Source organism: Hemitrygon akajei, chromosome 4, assembly GCF_048418815.1.
Source record: "Hemitrygon akajei chromosome 4, sHemAka1.3, whole genome shotgun sequence".
Lineage (NCBI taxonomy): Eukaryota > Metazoa > Chordata > Chondrichthyes > Myliobatiformes > Dasyatidae > Hemitrygon > Hemitrygon akajei.
This window is the reverse complement of record NC_133127.1, coordinates 30,916,820-30,934,070: the sequence shown is the minus strand read 5'-3', so window position 1 is coordinate 30,934,070 and position 17,251 is coordinate 30,916,820.

Sequence of the window (17,251 nt, the reverse complement as noted above, 5' to 3'; positions counted from 1 at the left end):
GCTGATTTTAAAAGCTTTCATTAAAATGTTTTTAAGTTGGGTCTGAAGGAGGAAAAAGGGTTGGTGAGATTTGGGGACCAATTTGTATGGAATGTTGAAAGGTATCAAAGGCACACCCACTAAAGTTGAGGGTAAGCAGATTGCCAGAGAAAAAGGAGCAGAATATTTGTTGCTGTTTTAATAATACTGGAGGGTTGGAGGATGGAAAGGCAAAGGGCAGATGTAAATCTGAGATGTTTCAGAAATGGGACTGGCGATTAGTAAAGACAGGCACTTGATGATGGGCTGAATGGACTATTTTAGTGTCATATGACTGACTCCATGAACCAAAGAAATTCAAGGTAGGAACAGGATTATAATTAAATGGGTGTGAGGGATGATACCAGGCAGCTGTATGTTTAGTGGGTGGAGAATGGGACTCCTTTGGGAAAACAATTACAATCAAACTGGAAAATAGCTCAGTGGGTGGGGTGGCATCTCTTGAAACAATGTGTCAAATTGGTGAGTAACTGAACGAAACTTAGAAGAACAAGTTTTCATTGAGGATATTGGGAGAGGAGAGATGAGAACAAAAGTGAAATTCTGAGGTGGTGGTCAAGTGTTAGCAGAAAGGAATAATAAAATAATAATTTGATACTCAGAACAGATGAATACGAAATTACAAAAAGGACTGAATGTAGGCTTAAGTAAAAGTGACAGAGCTGGGGAAAATGCTAAATAAGGATCTATAGAGGGAAACTGAAGTGTGGAGGATCAACAGGCTCTTGTGGTCCATGTCCATAGGACACTCAAAGCTGCCACGCAGATTGACACTTGGTAAGAATGTGTATGGTGTGTTGGCCTTCATCTTGGATTGAGTTCAAGAGCCATGAGGTGATGTTACAGCTATATAGGTCCTTAGTTAGACCCAATCTTGGAGTACTGTGTTCAGCTTTGGTCACCTCATTATAGGAAGGATGTGGATACTATAGAGAAAGTGCAGAGGAGATTTACAAGGCTGTTGCCTGGATTGGAGAGAGTGCCTTATGAGAATAGGTTGAGTGAACTTAGCTTTTTCTCCTGGCAACAACAGAGGATGAGATAACATAACATAAGAACATAAGAGATAGGAGCAGGAGTAGGCCAATCGGCCCCTCAAGCCTGCTCCGCCATTCGACAAGATCATGGCTGATCCAATCTTAACTCTAGTTTTCACTGAATCCCACAAGGCAACAGTGCCAACCAACAGGGCACCATGCAGCCCATTTTATTTTATTATTCATCCCGCCCAAACCCATGTGATCACCCAGGGGAAAAAAAACCGAGTTGCCAATTGAGGAGAAAAAATCTGGGAAAATTCCTCTCCGACCCATCCAGGCTATCGAAAACTGGTCCAGGAGATCACATGGCTGATCTAAACCTAGCCTCATGTCCACTTACCTGCTCGCTCACCGTATCCCCTAATGCCATTTTTATCCAGGAAAATGTCTATCTCCGTTTTGAACTTATTGAGTGTAGTAGCTTCCACAGCTCTCTGGGGCAGTAAATTCCACAGCCCCACTACCTTCTGAGTGAAGAAATTTCTCCGCATCTCAGTCCTGGAACGACATCCCCTTATTTTAAGATTATGCCCCCTAGTCCTAGTTTCACCCATCATTGGGAACATTCTCCCCGCATCCACCCGATCAAGCCCTTCACAATCTTATATGTTTCAATAAGATCACCTCTCATTCTTCGGAACTCCAATGAGTAGAGTCCCAATCTACTCAACCTCTCATCATACATCAACCCACCCATCCCCAGAATTAACCTAGTGAACCTTCTCTGCACTGCCTCGAGAGCCAGTATGTCCTTTCTTAAATATGGACACCAGAACTGCACGCAGTACTCCAGGTGTGGTCTCACCAATACCCGGTACAACTGCAGTAAGACCTCCCTGTTCTTATACTCCATCCCCCTAGCAATAAAAGCCAGCATTCCATTGGCCGCCTTGACCACCTGCTGCACTTGCATACTAACTTTTTGTGTTTCCTGCACCAGGACCCCCAGATCCCTTTGCACAGAAGCACTTTCCAGTTTATCTCCATTTAGATAATAACTTGCTCTATTATTTTTCCTGCCAAAGTGCAAGACCTCACACTTGTCAGTATTATATTTCATCTGCCAAATGTCTGCCCAATCACTCAGCCTATCTATGTCCCCCTGCAGGGTTTCAATGTCCTCCGCACTCATTACACTCCCTCCCATCTTTGTGTCATCAGCAAACTTCGATACGTTGCACTTAGTCCCTTTCTCCAAATCATTAATATAGATTGTAAAGAGTTGGGGTCCCAACACCGACCCCTGCGGAACACCACTAGTCACCAACTGCCAGTCTGAGAATAAACCATTTATCCCAACTCTCTGTTTTCTGTTAGAAAGCCAATCCTCCACCCATGCCAGAATATTATACCCAATCCCATGATTTTTTACTTTTAAGTAATAATCTTTGGTGTGGCACCTTGTCAAATGCCTTTTGGAAGTCCAAATACACCACATCCACTGGTTCCCCTTTATCTACCCTATATGTTATGTCCTCAAAGAACTCCAACAAATTTGTCAAACATGACTTCCCTTTTGTAAAGCCATGCTGACTTTGTCCTATTAAGCTATGTTTATCCAAATGCCCTGTTACTGTTTCCTTAATTATCGATTCCAACATTTTGCCAACCACAGATGTTAGGCTAACTGGCTTATAATTCCCAGCCTTCTGTCTATTGCCCTTTTTAAATAAAGGAGTTACATTAGCATTTTTCCAATCTGCCGGGACCATTGCCGAGTCCAGCGAGTTTTGAAAAATTATCACTAATGCATCCACAATCCCGACCGCCACTTCCCTTAAGACCCTAGGATGCAAGCCATCCGGTCCAGGGGATTTATCCAACTTCAGTCCCATTAATTTATCAAGTACCATTTCCTTGGTGATTTGAACCATAGTTAGCTTCTCTGCCCCTAGAGCCCCCTGTTTATCCAGTGTTGGGATATTTTGATGTGACCTGATAGAGCTGTGTAAGATGATGAGAAGCATTGATCGTGTGGATAGCCAGAGGCTTTTTCCCAGGGCTGAAATGGCTAACATGAGGAAGAATAGTTTTAAGTTGCTTGGAAGTAGGTACAAGGGGGATGTCCGAGGTAAGATTTTTCATGGTGGTGGGTGCATGGATTGCACTGCCAGCAAAGGTGGTAGAGGCAGATACAATAGGGTCTTTTAGGAGACTCTGGGATATGTACATGGAGCTTAGAAAAATAGAGGGCTATGTGGTAGGGAAATTCTAGGCAGTTTCTAGAGTAGGTTATATGGTCAGCACAACATTGGGGTCGAAGAGCCTGTAATAAGCTGTTTTTAAAAAAAAAAATAGAATAAATACTGAACTTTCTAGTTCAGCTTCAGACAAGCGAGGGAGGGTGATGAGATTCTGGAGAGATTGTTTTGGAACTAAATCTCTCCTATCCAGATGCATATTCTAAAGCCAATTATTATTCCTGTTGTTTGATGCTTCACAACAGCTTGCTCTCCATGTTGTACTGCCCTGGCTTGTGTCTCACATAAATAGCTAGGACATAATATCCATGGTCAACCCCGACCAATGGAGGGCTTCATTGGTACCTCATTGCTGCTAAAAAGATGAGATCAATGCTGCTGCAAGTTTTGTAAGACTGCCCTAGGGTGAAGTGGGGAGATTACAACACATTTTAGAAAGTGAGTATTTGGGATTAGCCAGAAGAGTGCTCCCAGTGATATAAAATTGTCTTCATTTTGCTGTTGAAAAGTATTCAGGACTCGAAGCACTCAGCTGAGGTAAATACAGTGTATGTCACTTGATTATCACATTGGAAGCAAAACTCAATCAAAAAAAAGATTAAATCCCCCAGTGCTGAACAAACTCAAGTTGGCAATACTAATTCTAGTGTAGCCTTGAAGCACTGTCTTTTCAACAAGGCTTTAAAATGAGAGTATTCAGCTGGTTGTAAACAATTTGAGAAGCTCCTTGCATGTGATGTTCTGAAAACATGAAATAGACTTTGCTGAAGGGTTTTATTCATCCACAACTATCTAAGGTGATATACTGTATATATTTGTGTTCCTAACTCCAGCAAGTATCAGGAATTTCAAATAATTGGTAAGTATTCACATTGTGATTTCTGTTGAAGGTGTTAACCAGATTGGATTTGTGATCAGTACATGCCTGGGTAATTTGTCAAATTGTTGGTTAGATGCCATGTTGCAGTGGACTGGAATAAGAGTTTCAACACTGAATGCTTGTCATTCACTGGTCTTTGCTGTACTCAATATTCTCAATCAGGCAACTGTAATCAGTAATTACAGTTTATCTTGCCCCTTCCAAAAGATGGTTCTTGTTCAGTTTTCAGTTTTAGCACCCAAAGCATCAGGCAAGTTTGAAGTGGTGGTAAGAGGATCACAAACACTGCAACTGTGCAAGAACAGCTTGATGTGTGCTCCAGTGCACTTCAGCATTCAGGTGGGGCGGAATATCAGCAGACCTGCTGGAGGAGATATTGTTGTATCCTTGAGTGTCCTGAGGAGCAGGATTACAGATGCCCGAGCATCCACAAAGCTCTTCCTGTGCTGTGGTGGAGCTAGACTTGGCAAATGGATGCTGTGCAGTGCTAAGGTCCAGCAGAGTTAAATAGAGCTGACTGCTCTTTCCAAGCTCTGCACAAGTCCATGCACAAATAGCATCATTCATCTCCTTGAGGCTTCTAGACAGACCTGTCACTGCCCCAGTTATCACAGAGTAGCAGAATCAAGTTTATTATCACTAAAAAATCAGTTATGAAATTGGTTGTTTTAGTGGGAGCAGTGCAATGCAATACATAAAATTACTATAAAAATGTACAAAAATAAACAGTGCAAAATATTGAGGTAGTATCTATGGGTTCAAGGACCATTCAGAAATCTGATGGCAGTGGAGAAGAAACTGTTTCTAAAATGTTGAGTGTGCATCCTCAGATTCTCCCTGATGCTAGTAATGAGAAGGGGACATGTCCTGGATGGTGAGGGCCATTCATAATCAATGCTGCTACCTTGAGTGCATGTCCACCAACCTGCACTTCTTGACTGCTACTCCAAAACCTCGCCCATTCCTCTGCAGTATACTCCATTCTCTCTCTGGGGAGCTTGGATGTGAATCTTTCCTCTTACACTCTTGCTTGTCTGCAGACGACTAATGTTCACTGACCTGCCCCATTTAAACCATTCCCTGTGCTCAGACTGGTGGCAGCAAGGATTTGGATCAAGTTTGTTTACTGTGCAACCAGTCAGGCAGAAACGTAGTGAAGCGCAGGTGCATAGAGAGGGATGAGGCATGGTTTAACTGCCTGAGTCCTTATACTCTTCAGGGATCATGGGATGTGAGAAGACGGATGAGTTCAAGTTTATTGTGGTAGGCATACACAGGGTGTAAATGGCATGAAAATGAGCTTTTTGGAACAGCAGCTCAGTACAGTACAAGAACTAACACAATAACATAATTTGTACGACTTACAAGAGTGCAAAAGAATCAGCAAGATTAATGCAAGATTGAAAACGAAGAAAACAAGAGTCCAAGGCGGTGTTAAGTTTTTCCAAATTGGTTCCAGAAGCTGATGGCAGGATGACACACAATCCTTGCATGAGATTCCTACAGCAGCTAGCATCAACTTTGATGCATTCCCCAATCATTCTAAAACTTACTATAATTGAAACATTGTTGTAGCTATCAGTGTAAACACAAACTCAACCTACTGGGTCTGTATGTCGGTGATCCTACTTACTGAGCACACACGTGCATGGATCCATTAAATTGAACTTATTGATCCTTTTTCTGGAGTGCCTCGCCTTGCCAAGCCCCACCTTCCCTCCCCCCCCCCCCCCCCCACCCTTGCACGTGAGCCTGGCTGTAGGACTATTACAAGTTTAATTACGACATGCAAAATACTGGAGGAATAGTTTCTTCCCCTCCATCATGAGACAGAGAAGCAGTTTCAGCGACAGGTTACTATCGATGCAATGCTCCTCAGACAGGATGAAGAGGCCAATACTCCCCAATGCCATTAGGCTTTACAATTCTACCGCCAGGACTTAAGAACTTTTTAAAAGCTATTATTAATGCTTTTTGAGATAGTGATTTAGATGCATATCATATTTTTTACTGAGTTAAGTATTGTATGTAATTAGTTTTGCTACAACAAGTGTATGGGACATTGGAAAAAAGTTGAATTTCCCCATGGGGATGAATAAAGTATCTATCTATCTATCTATCTATCTATCTATCTATCTATCTATCTATCTATCTATCTATCTATCTATCTATCTATCTATCTATCTATCTATCTATCTATCTATCTATCTATCTATCTATCTATCTATCTATCTATCTATCTATCTATCTATCTATCTATCTATCTATCTATCTTGCGAATAGACAATGAGCCAACCCATGAACATTACCTCACTATTTTTGCTCTCTATCTGCACTACTTATATATAATATATTGATATATATAATGCAATATTTTTGCAGTTTATAGTTATTTTTATGTATTACACTGTATATCACAACGTATGGCAGTGATATTAAACCTGACCTGAATCTTATTCTGATTTACAGGTCAGGCAGCATCTATGGAGGGAATAAATGTTGATGTTTATTCCCCTCTATAGATCTGGCCGACCTGTTGAGTTCCTCCAGCATCTTATTTGTTTTGCCCTGGATTTCCAGTATTTGCAGAATCTCTTGTGTTTAAAAGATACAAGTTTTATTATGAGAGTCATGTCCTAGGACTCAGCTCAACTAAATTTCTAATAAATTGTAGTTCTGGTTTTGATTGGTTATAAAACAATCTCCATTGATTTTCCAACTTTTGGGGAAACTGTCAAGTTTTGATGGTGGTGGAACTTTAATTGACAGCAAAACCTGTTGAATAGCTAGAGCATCGATAGAAATTTCAATGAAGTAGAGTACAGTAGGTTGAAGAAGCACCTACCTATTTCTGCACCTACAAACAGAAAGGATTGAGGAACAAAATGAAAATAGGCTGATTAACAACAGAAACAGCAATGAGTTATATAGCATTGAAGCAGATCCTTCAGTGTATTATGTCTGTACCAGCCATGATTCCCATCTTAATTAGCCCCATTGGCCTGCATTCAGCTTATACCCCTTTAAACCTTTCCTATCAATTGCATATGCTGTTTCTCATTGTACCGTGGAGAGCATTCTGACAGGCTGCATCACTGTCTGGTATAGGGGTGGGGGCAGAGGGCTACTGCACAGGACCGAAAGAATCTGCAGAGGGTCGTAAATTTAGTTGGCTCTGTCAGGGGTACTAACCTACAAAGTACCCGGGAAGTCTTCAAGGAGTGGTGTCTCAGAAAGGAAGCGTCCATTATTAAGGACCCCCAGCCCCTAGGGCATGCCCTTTTCTCACTGTTACCATCAGGTAGGAGGTACAGAAGCCTCAAGGCACACACTCAGTGATTCAGGAACAACTTCTTCCCTTCTGCCATCCGATTCCTAAATGGACACTGAACCCGTGAACACTACCTCACTTTTTTTAACATATTTCTTTTTTTGCACAATTTTTAATTATTCAGTATACATATACTGTAATCGATTGATTCATTTATTTATTGTTTTTTTTCCCTTTTATGCTATGTATTGCATTAAACTGCTGCTGCTAAGTTAACAAATTTCACGATACATGCCAGTGATGATAAACCTGATACTGATTCTGATTTTATTTGTGGTTCCTAAAGTCTTATCTGTCCTTGCTTTCCCTGTATTAAATTAAACTGGTTATTCAGAAATAATTACTAAAGACAACACTCAACTACTGCTTTTCTTAATATATATCAATGACTTGAATGAGAAGCAGAATGAGGTTTATTATCACCGATAAATGCAGCAGCAGTACAGTGAAATGCATAATATATACAATAAGAAATATATATTTATAAATTAAATATAATCTAACTATATATTTAAATTGTATTATATATGATACATATTTATGTATAAATATAAATGTATATATTGATCTGGAATCCATCCTTCTCCTCACACCCTATTTCCCTCTTCTCACACAATCCCAGCTGAGTCTCAGGAGTCGGGCAGTTAAATGTGCCTAATCACTCTCCATGCCATTAACCTTTTGTCTTACCTTCTTATATACAAAAAGATACATATAATTACAGTAAAGACATATAAAAATAATTAACCGCAAACATGAAGAAATCTGCAGATGCTGGAAATTCAAGCAACACACACAAAATGCTGGTGGAACGCAGCAGGCCAGGCAGCATCTATAGGAAGAAGCACTGACTGACCCAGTCCTGACGAAGGGTCTCGGCCCGAAACGTTGACAGTGCTTCTTCCTATAGGTGCTGCGTTCCACCAGCATTTTGTGTGTGTGTTGCTTAAAAATAATTAAGTTGTGGAAAAATAGTGAAGTAGTGTTCATGGATTCATGGACCGTCCAGAAAACTGGTGGTGGAGGGGAAGAAGCTTTTTTAAGAACATTGCATGTAGGTCTTCAGGGTCCTGTACCTCCTCCCTGAGGGCAGTAATGAGAAGAGTGCATGTCCTGCATGCCCTGGACTCTGATGCACTGAGCACAATATCCAAATATGTAGATGACACAGATTTTGGAAAGTTACTGAGTTGCAAGTAGAACGGAAATAAATTTCAAGATGATATTGATCTTTTAGTGGCATGGGTGGACTTGTAGCAGATGCAATTTAATGCAGAGAAATGGAAGTGCAAGGAGAGGTGGTATAAAGCAGAGCATGTAAATGCTAAGCTACTTGAAAAGGAACAAAGATATCCACGATCAATGTGCACAAGTTATTGATTTGCACATCAGTTATTTATCAGTCTTTGTTTTATCAATCAATAGTTTTTTTTCTAAATTCACTTGTATTTATTTTCCTGCAATGTCTGCAAGAACACGAATCTCAAGCTATACATGGTAACATGTATGCTCTTTGATAATAAACTTAACTTGATTTTGACTCTAGTCAACATCATCATTACGTGCTGTGTCGTATGATGTGGACGATCGTGGTCAATGTCCATGATTGTTCCTGGCGAATTTTTCTACAGAAGTGGTTTGCCATTGCCAACTTCTGGGCAGTATCTTTACAAGACAGGTGACCCTAGCCATTGTCAATACTCTTCAGAGATTGCCTGCTGGGCGCCAGAGGTCGCATAACCAGGATTTGTGATATGCTGCTATGACCATCCACCTGCTCCCATGCCTTCACGTGACCCCGACTGGGGGGGCTAAGGAGGTGCTACACCTTGGCTAAAGGTAACCTGCAGCCTAGCTGAGGGTAGAAGCCTCTTTTGGTAGAGACTTATCCTCACCCCTCTACCCATTGATTTGGTGAGAGATTGATAAATTGGTTAGGACTAAAAAATTAGGCAGAGATGATAAGACTAAACGGGTTGTGTTGACTCCTTTACAAAACCACTGGTATGCTCATGGCTGAATGTTTTGCGTTTTGTTGCAGGCAGCACGCTTAAGGATGCATGTGGCTTTAAAGAGAATGCAGAGGTATTTACTGGAGTTATTCCAGGTATAAGAATTGTTCTCCTTATAAATAAGTGATTGAGAGGAAATCTGACAGAGGTCAATAAGTTTGTAGTCACCTCCCCTTCTGGGAGGTTGAAGAAGCAAGAAAGGAGAGCATGAGACAGACATAATGCCAGAAAAGGCTTGCACCGGAAATAAAATTTCACAGAGTCTGGAAAACTCTTGCTGAACTGATGATTAATCCTAAGTGAACTGGGTAAATAATTGAAAGGGAAAAAGCACAACAGGACTGTGGAGGAGGAGTGGATGGGCCAAGTGATCAGCTTCCACGCTGGAACTATGCAATGATTTGCAGCACCGGGTGCAGGGAGCTGGAAACAACGCCTGTGTATTTAGTTAGATTATTTTTACTATTTTGAATGTGTAGATTCTGGTGCAGAGAAGTGGCAGATTTAAGATCCTTTATCAGATTGGATCATTCACTGTGGTGCCTCTCAGGTAATCACATGGTGCTTATAGCGCTCTGGCCTTCAGCTGAACACTACCTTGGCCTTGTTAGTGATTTACGGGAGTCCAACCAAACAGGGTCATTCTCACACATAAAACTTTGTGTCAAGGCAGCTTCAAGGGTATTGTCAATGCAAGTTTAAACCATCAAGGAAGAAGCAAAGCTTTTTTCTTTAGTTACAGAGGGATTCTGCGGTATGATAAGTTGTGTTATGCCTTTTACCACTTCAAGATGTCTCAAAGCATTTACAGTCAAAGAAGTGTGGGCTGCCACAGACATGGGCAGTACCTACAGCCAAACTAGCACAGAACACTTCAAGCTATGGCCCTTAATAACTCACTATTGTGATTCAGACACAAATGTGGACCTGTATCCCAGCATAATCAATCAATCAGCAGTTTCACTTACAACCTCTCATCACCCAATCATTCTTCAGAAGTTCATAGTCTTGCCTGATGCTTTTTTCGTGTTTAACCTTAAGATTGATTATGTCTGACTGCAGCAGATTTATTTTTCACTTTACACATTAATATGTTGCTCAATTGTGGACACAGCAGGAACAGTTTTCACATTGTTACGACTTGAAGTGCTTAGTGTTCACGTGTTCAGACTCAAATCCGAGCGATACACTCGCCATAGAGGATGGTCGGTTCAGATTTCACTCGAAAAACTTGCACATAAAACTGATAGCTTGGGGCAGCACTATCCAAGAAGTTGTGTTTGGTTCAAGCATTATAATACGGCTCTGTGGGCTCTCCAAGCTGAATGCAAAAGATACCCTGTCAGGGGACATGCCCAGGTGCTAGACTCAATAGTTATCTGTCAAATAGTATGACTAATAAAGCCATTGTAAATTGTCCTAAGATTAGGCCAGGGTTAAATTGGGGGTTGCTGGTGGCATGGCTCAAAGGCTGATACTGCGCTGTATCTTAAAATAAAAATAAATTCTCTACCAAGGAGTTTAAGCCATCATTTTAAGAACTCCCAATGAATTCCCCTTGACTGTAGCTGGAGGTGAGACTGCCTCTAAAATACTCTCTTACCTCAGGATTGGAATGTGGCACAATGGGCATGGAAGGAAATAAAAATATTGAAAATAAAAGTTAGGTGATGTTGAGTTCAAATAATGCAAAGCAAAACTGCGAAAGAGTAGACTGAATAGAGAATGAGTACAAAGAGGATGCGTGAATGTGTGGGTAAAATAGTGGGTCCTTGATGTGTTTAAAAATAGAAGTTATATATTCCCAGTTTTGATTTATTGCCTTTTGATATATTGACACCATCTGAGCCTCTCTCCAGCCCACAGGAATAACTCCAGACCCCAGGGAGCTGTTAAAAATAGAGAACATAACGTCAGGTGAAACATCCAGGGATCCGAATGATGGCTTTGGAAAGTTTTATAATCAACTACTACCCTGGCTGAAGAAATTTAACATCAATGTGGTCTACTGATTAAACACACACACTTGCTGTCTAGGCCTTTTGTTTTGAAGCTTAAGGGACAAAGGCACAGCAAGGATACAGGGTTAGCTTAGGGATAGAAAATGTGGCAAGTAGCTGTCCTGACAGCAGTGAGGTACACTCCAACCTTCGCCTGCAATCAATCCAGCATCCTGCTGTTTTTGGTTAACAATGAACGCAGGGCAGAATTTCAGAAATTGTAGATTATACAGTACTTGTCAGTGCAGTAAACAGGAAAGGAGCTAATAATAGATTTCAAAAGGACACAGACAAACAGAATGTGCAGACACACTGCAGGTGAAGTTCATTGCAGTATAGGAGGAGCTGATGTATTTTGGTAGGAGGAATGAAGAGAAATCGTACAAGTTAAATTATACATTTTGAGTGGGAGTATTTTTAGGAAGGTTTGACAAAAAGTTTAAAAAATTCTCGAACCACAACGAACAGACAGAGCTCAGACTCTAATAGCTGCTTCCATTCTTCCTTTCCTGACCACAACCAGTTTACCTCTGGCAATAATTTCTTTTCCTGCCCCCTCGCTATTAACTTTTGAGCTTCCCTAAGGATCTACCCTTGCCCTGAACTCTTACTCATTCAATTCCTGCCTCTTGCCAATGTTAATTATAGACATCCAGGGTGGGTTACATATAACATCCCCAGGGTGGAAACATCTAGTACTATAGGGCATAGGTCTAAGGTGAGAGGGGAAAAGTTTAAAAGAGTTTTGCGAGGCAAGTTGTTTGCACAGAGAGTGATAGGTGCCTGGAATGCACTGCCATGGGAGCTGCTGGAAGCAGATATGGCAGCAACACACAAGGGACATTTACACAAGCACATGAACAGGCGGAAAATAGAAAAATATACACATTGTGCAGGCAACTGTCCTGATGAAGGGTCTTGGTCCAAAACATTGACTGTTTATTCCCCTCCATTAATGCTGCCCGACTTGTCCTCCGAACACAGCACATAACGAACAAACTCTTGTATGTGGCATTAGTTAGACTGGTATCAAAGTCAGAACAGTCACGGGAGGCTGAAGGGTCAGCTTCTCTGTGTGCTGTTACATTCTCTCACCTGTCCCCCTTCACCCAACAGACTGCTTGCCTGATATCCAAAGGTGGCCCGATTTTCACCATCCAGTGACTCCATGACATTTGCTTTGGCTCCATCCATTCCCCAACCAATGCCTCAAGCTGAAGAGGACTGTGTGCCTGCTGTAACCATACAGCCTCCCTTTGGATCACCCTTGTTCTGCTACTGCCGAGATTCCCAGTCTGACAGAACCATTCCAAATGCCCCTTGAGCATTCGCTCCACCTTGCTTGTTCATGAATTTCAACCATCCAAAACTTTGCTGTCTGTCCATTCGGCCGCCTCTGATCTAATTAGTTCCCTCTCCTTCAGTTGCCTCAGATTAAAAATTCTTAATCTTGTGCTTAACTCTCCTCCCTGCCTGTTTCTGCAACCACTTTTAGCAATCTCTCCACTGCATGGCTTTTGGATCATCTGGTGCTGCCTGACTGTCCAACTCCCTCACCATCCTCTCAGCGGTGTTGGCCCTGTCTTCAGCTGCCTTGGCCACAGGGTCTGGAGTCTACTCCCTCTTTTATAATACCCTTCAAAGTCCTGCATTTACACTCAATGGCCACTTTATCGTGTACCTAGTAAAGTGGCCACTGAGTTTATGTTTGTGGTCTACTGCTGCTGTAACCCATCCACTTCTAGGTTTGACGTGTTGCACATTCAGAAACGCTCTTTGCACACCACTGTTGTAACGTCTGGTTATTTGAGTTATTATCGCCTTCCTGTCAGCTCCCCATTCCCCTCTGACCTCTCTCATTAACAAGGCATTTTCACCCCAGAACTGCCGCTCAATTGATGCTCTTTTTTGTTTCTCAAACCGTTCTCTGTGAACTCAAGCGATTTGTTGTATACAAAGATCCCAGCAGATCAGCAGTTTCTGTGATACTCAAACCACCTCATTCAGCACCAAAATACATTCCACAATCTACATCACATTTCTTCCCCATTCTGATGTTTGCTCTGAACAACAATTGAAGCTCTTGATAACACCTACATGATTTCATGCATTGGGTTGCTGCTGCATGATTGGCTGATTAGATATTTGCATTAACGAGCAGGTGTACAGGTGTACCTAATAAAGTGGCCACTGGGTGTTGTCCCAGCAGTGAGCAGTTATATATTTCCAAATCAAGAGTGTGTGACTTGGAGGATAACCTTCAAAGATGGTTTGAGGGGACGTCCTTGCCCTATTTGCTGGCCTAAGCCATGGGTTTGGGAGATATAGTCAACAGAGCTTAAGCAAATAATTGCAGTACATTGTGTATAGTGTACACACCGTAAATCACAGTCACTAAATAGGACTTACTCCTGCAGCAGTAACCTCCACATGACCCTATCCCATTGATTTAAAACAAGTTCAAATATATTTTCTAAAAATGGTTTGTCTTTATTCATTTAAAAGACAAACAACTAATGCAACCTGTTTGCCCCTCTGTATTTCAAAGCCTTAAGACTCTTCCTTTGGAATATTATGTCCTGACATTGCAACGAGCTTTAAGTTTGGAAGGAGAGAGCATTCCATCTGTGTTCAGTTCAGCTGTCTTCAAACTCCTTTATGCCTCACAAGCTTGTTTATTCAATTCATCAATATACTGCATAGACCCCATAAAGAAATACAAATTTATTTATGGTCTTTGGTGCTCACAAACTGGAAATTTCCCATGAATAGATCTCTGAGGTGCCAGCCCTAATCAGCAAGAGTATGCTCTTTTTCTCAATGTTTTTGTAGTTTTGGATACTAGTATTCTGTCTTTTTGCTTGCTGGTCAGACCAGGGCATCGATTCAATCTCTCACCCAGACAGACAGACAGACAGACAGACAGACAGACATACTTTATTGATCCCGAGGGAAATTGGGTTTCGTTACAGCCACACCAAGCAAGAATAGTGAAGAAATATAGCAATATAAAACCATAAATAATTAAATAATATTAAGTTAATCATGCCAAGTGGAAATAAGTCCCAGAGCAGCCTATTGGCTCAGGGTGTCTGACACTCCGAGGGATGAGTTGTAAAGTTTGATGGCCACAGGCAGGAATGACTTCCTATGACGCTCAGTGTTACATCTCGGTGGAATGAGTCTCTGGGTGAATGTACTCCTGTGCCTAACCAGTACGTTATGGAGTGGATGGGAGACATTGTCCAAGATGGCATGCAACTTGGACAGCATCCTCTTTTCAGACACCACTGTCAGAGAGTCCAGTTCTTTTTGTTACCTTTGCTCCCTTCCCCCACCACTTGCTCTGCACTTACTCAGCGTTTCAGACAGCATCTGTAGAAAGAGAGTCAGAGTTAATGCTTTCAGTCAATGGCCTTTATCAGATGAAATGTCACCATCGTGGACACATTCCCAAGCACCTTTACACCTGCCTTTATTATTAAGCTATCATTCATAATAGCAATATCTTTTCTACATTGAAATGTCTTTGGTCTGAAATATTAAATCTGTTTCTCTCTTCACAGTCTGAGCTATAAATTTGACATAAGTTTGTTTTTATCTGGACTACTTTCTTTGATTTCTTAGATTTAAACTATATTTGGTTAACAGCAATATGTCTTCCACCATACTTAGCACATTTTCCAAATACTATCTTCTTTAAGCAACATTTTTTTATTTAGCGATACAGGAATAGGTCCTTCCAGCCCATCGAGTTGAGCCACCCCACCCCCCCAGCAATCCCCGACGACCCCAATTTAACCCTAACATAATCACGGGAACAATTTACAATGACCAATTAACCTACTGACCGGTACGTCTTTGGGCTGTGGGAGTAAACAGGAGCACCTGGAGAAATCCATGCATTCCACAGGGGGAGCGACCTGAGACTCCTTGCTGGGATTAAACTCCAAACTCCAACACACTGAGCTGTAATAGCATCGCGCTAAATGCTAAACTACCACAATATCCAGTGGAAAAGCTGTTTATTTTAAACAGCACCAAGATGGAAGAATCTAATTTTCTTCTTGTCCTTAAGATACCATGGAACTCTTCCTCTTTATTAGAAGTTTTATGCAAATGTAAGTTGCTATTTTTTTTGTTTCGTTCACTGTTTTTTTTTGTCTTCTTGTACCTGTATAATAAATGTCTCAGGAATCAATTGACTTGAACTGTTCTAATGATACACCTCTAGGTGGCAGAACTGTCACATCTTGACACTCGTATGTATAGCGTACGAGTGCTGGTTACAGTGTTAACATTTCACCGTACCCTCAGCTCTGTGTGTATGTGTGTGTGAATGCAAAACCAAAATAGTGTAATGAATAAATATAATTTATGATTTAATGTCATGTAATGTCATGTGTCATATCACGTTTTTGCGCCAAAAAAACCTGAATTAAATTGTCACAGTTACCTCCGGCAGATTTTGTTATTAATTAAGCAATAGTAATGGTAGCATCCAAAGGAAAATCTGTTTATGTTAAACAGCACAAAGATAAAAGAAATCTAATTTTCTAAAGGGAATTTCTTTCACACCTTTGATTAATGAATGTTGAAACAATTAATTGCATAGAATTCATTAGCCAGATAGAAAGAGGGTTACTGCATGGTATCAAGACTATTTGGTTATTTTGAATGTGCTTTGAAGCATAAATGTCTTGTCATTATTTACCTAAAGGAAGACAGTGTACAGATGAGACCAGATTACAATTTGTTAATCTAATCCATGGAGTTCAGCAAAAAGGTTTTCAGAGTGGACTTGTAGCTCTCTTAATTTCTAATTTTATTTCTGATCTATCAATGTTCATTTAATACACTTCATCAGCTGGAAAAGCTCTGAGGGTGATCGGGGGGTAGGTTTACCACACAGAAATCCATGGTGGTCTGGAAGAACCTGACAGAGGAGGTGGTTGTGCTGGATATTATTACAACATTTGGAAGGACAGGTTCTTTGATAGGAAAGATGTTAAGATTTTTTTTAAAAAAATTGGATAGGTATATGGACAAGAAAGGAATGGAGGGTTATGGGCTGAGTGCAGGTAGGTGGGACTAGTTGAGAGTAAGCGTTTGGCATGGACTAGAAGGGCCTAGATGGCCTGTTTCCGTGCTGTAATTGTTAAATGGTTATATAATTCAGGTCCAAATAGGATTAGTGTAGTGACTGTAAGCATCATGGTCAGCACAAACAAGATAAGTGGAAAGGGCACATTTCTGTGTTGTGTGGTTCAATTCTGTGGTAGAGTGAATCGAAAATCTGCTTGGCCATAAAAGACACAGAGGTGTTACTCTGTCTGGAGGCCTGCACCAGTTGTGTTTTCTAAGGATCAGTGCTGGGATGGCTGTTGTTTCAAATGTAATATTGATTTGGGTGAAAGCAAATCAATGGGTTTTTCAGCAGGTCTGCAAGTGATACAAAAATTAGTCCTGTTCTGGATAGGATTCAGTAAAATATAGACCAACTGGAAATGAGGACTGAGTAAAAGCAGATGGAGCTTAATCCCGGCAAGTGCGAGGAGTTGCATTGGGGATGTCAACTGTAAGGAGAAAGCATACTGTACATAGCAGGATTCTTAGGAGCTTTGAAGTATGCGGGATCTTGGGCTGCAAGTCCGTAGCTTCTTCAAAGTGGCAGCAGGAGTAGACAGGGTGGTGTGGAAGGCACAAGTCCTGTTGATGGGACTTGGCTGGAAATGGTAACTATTCATT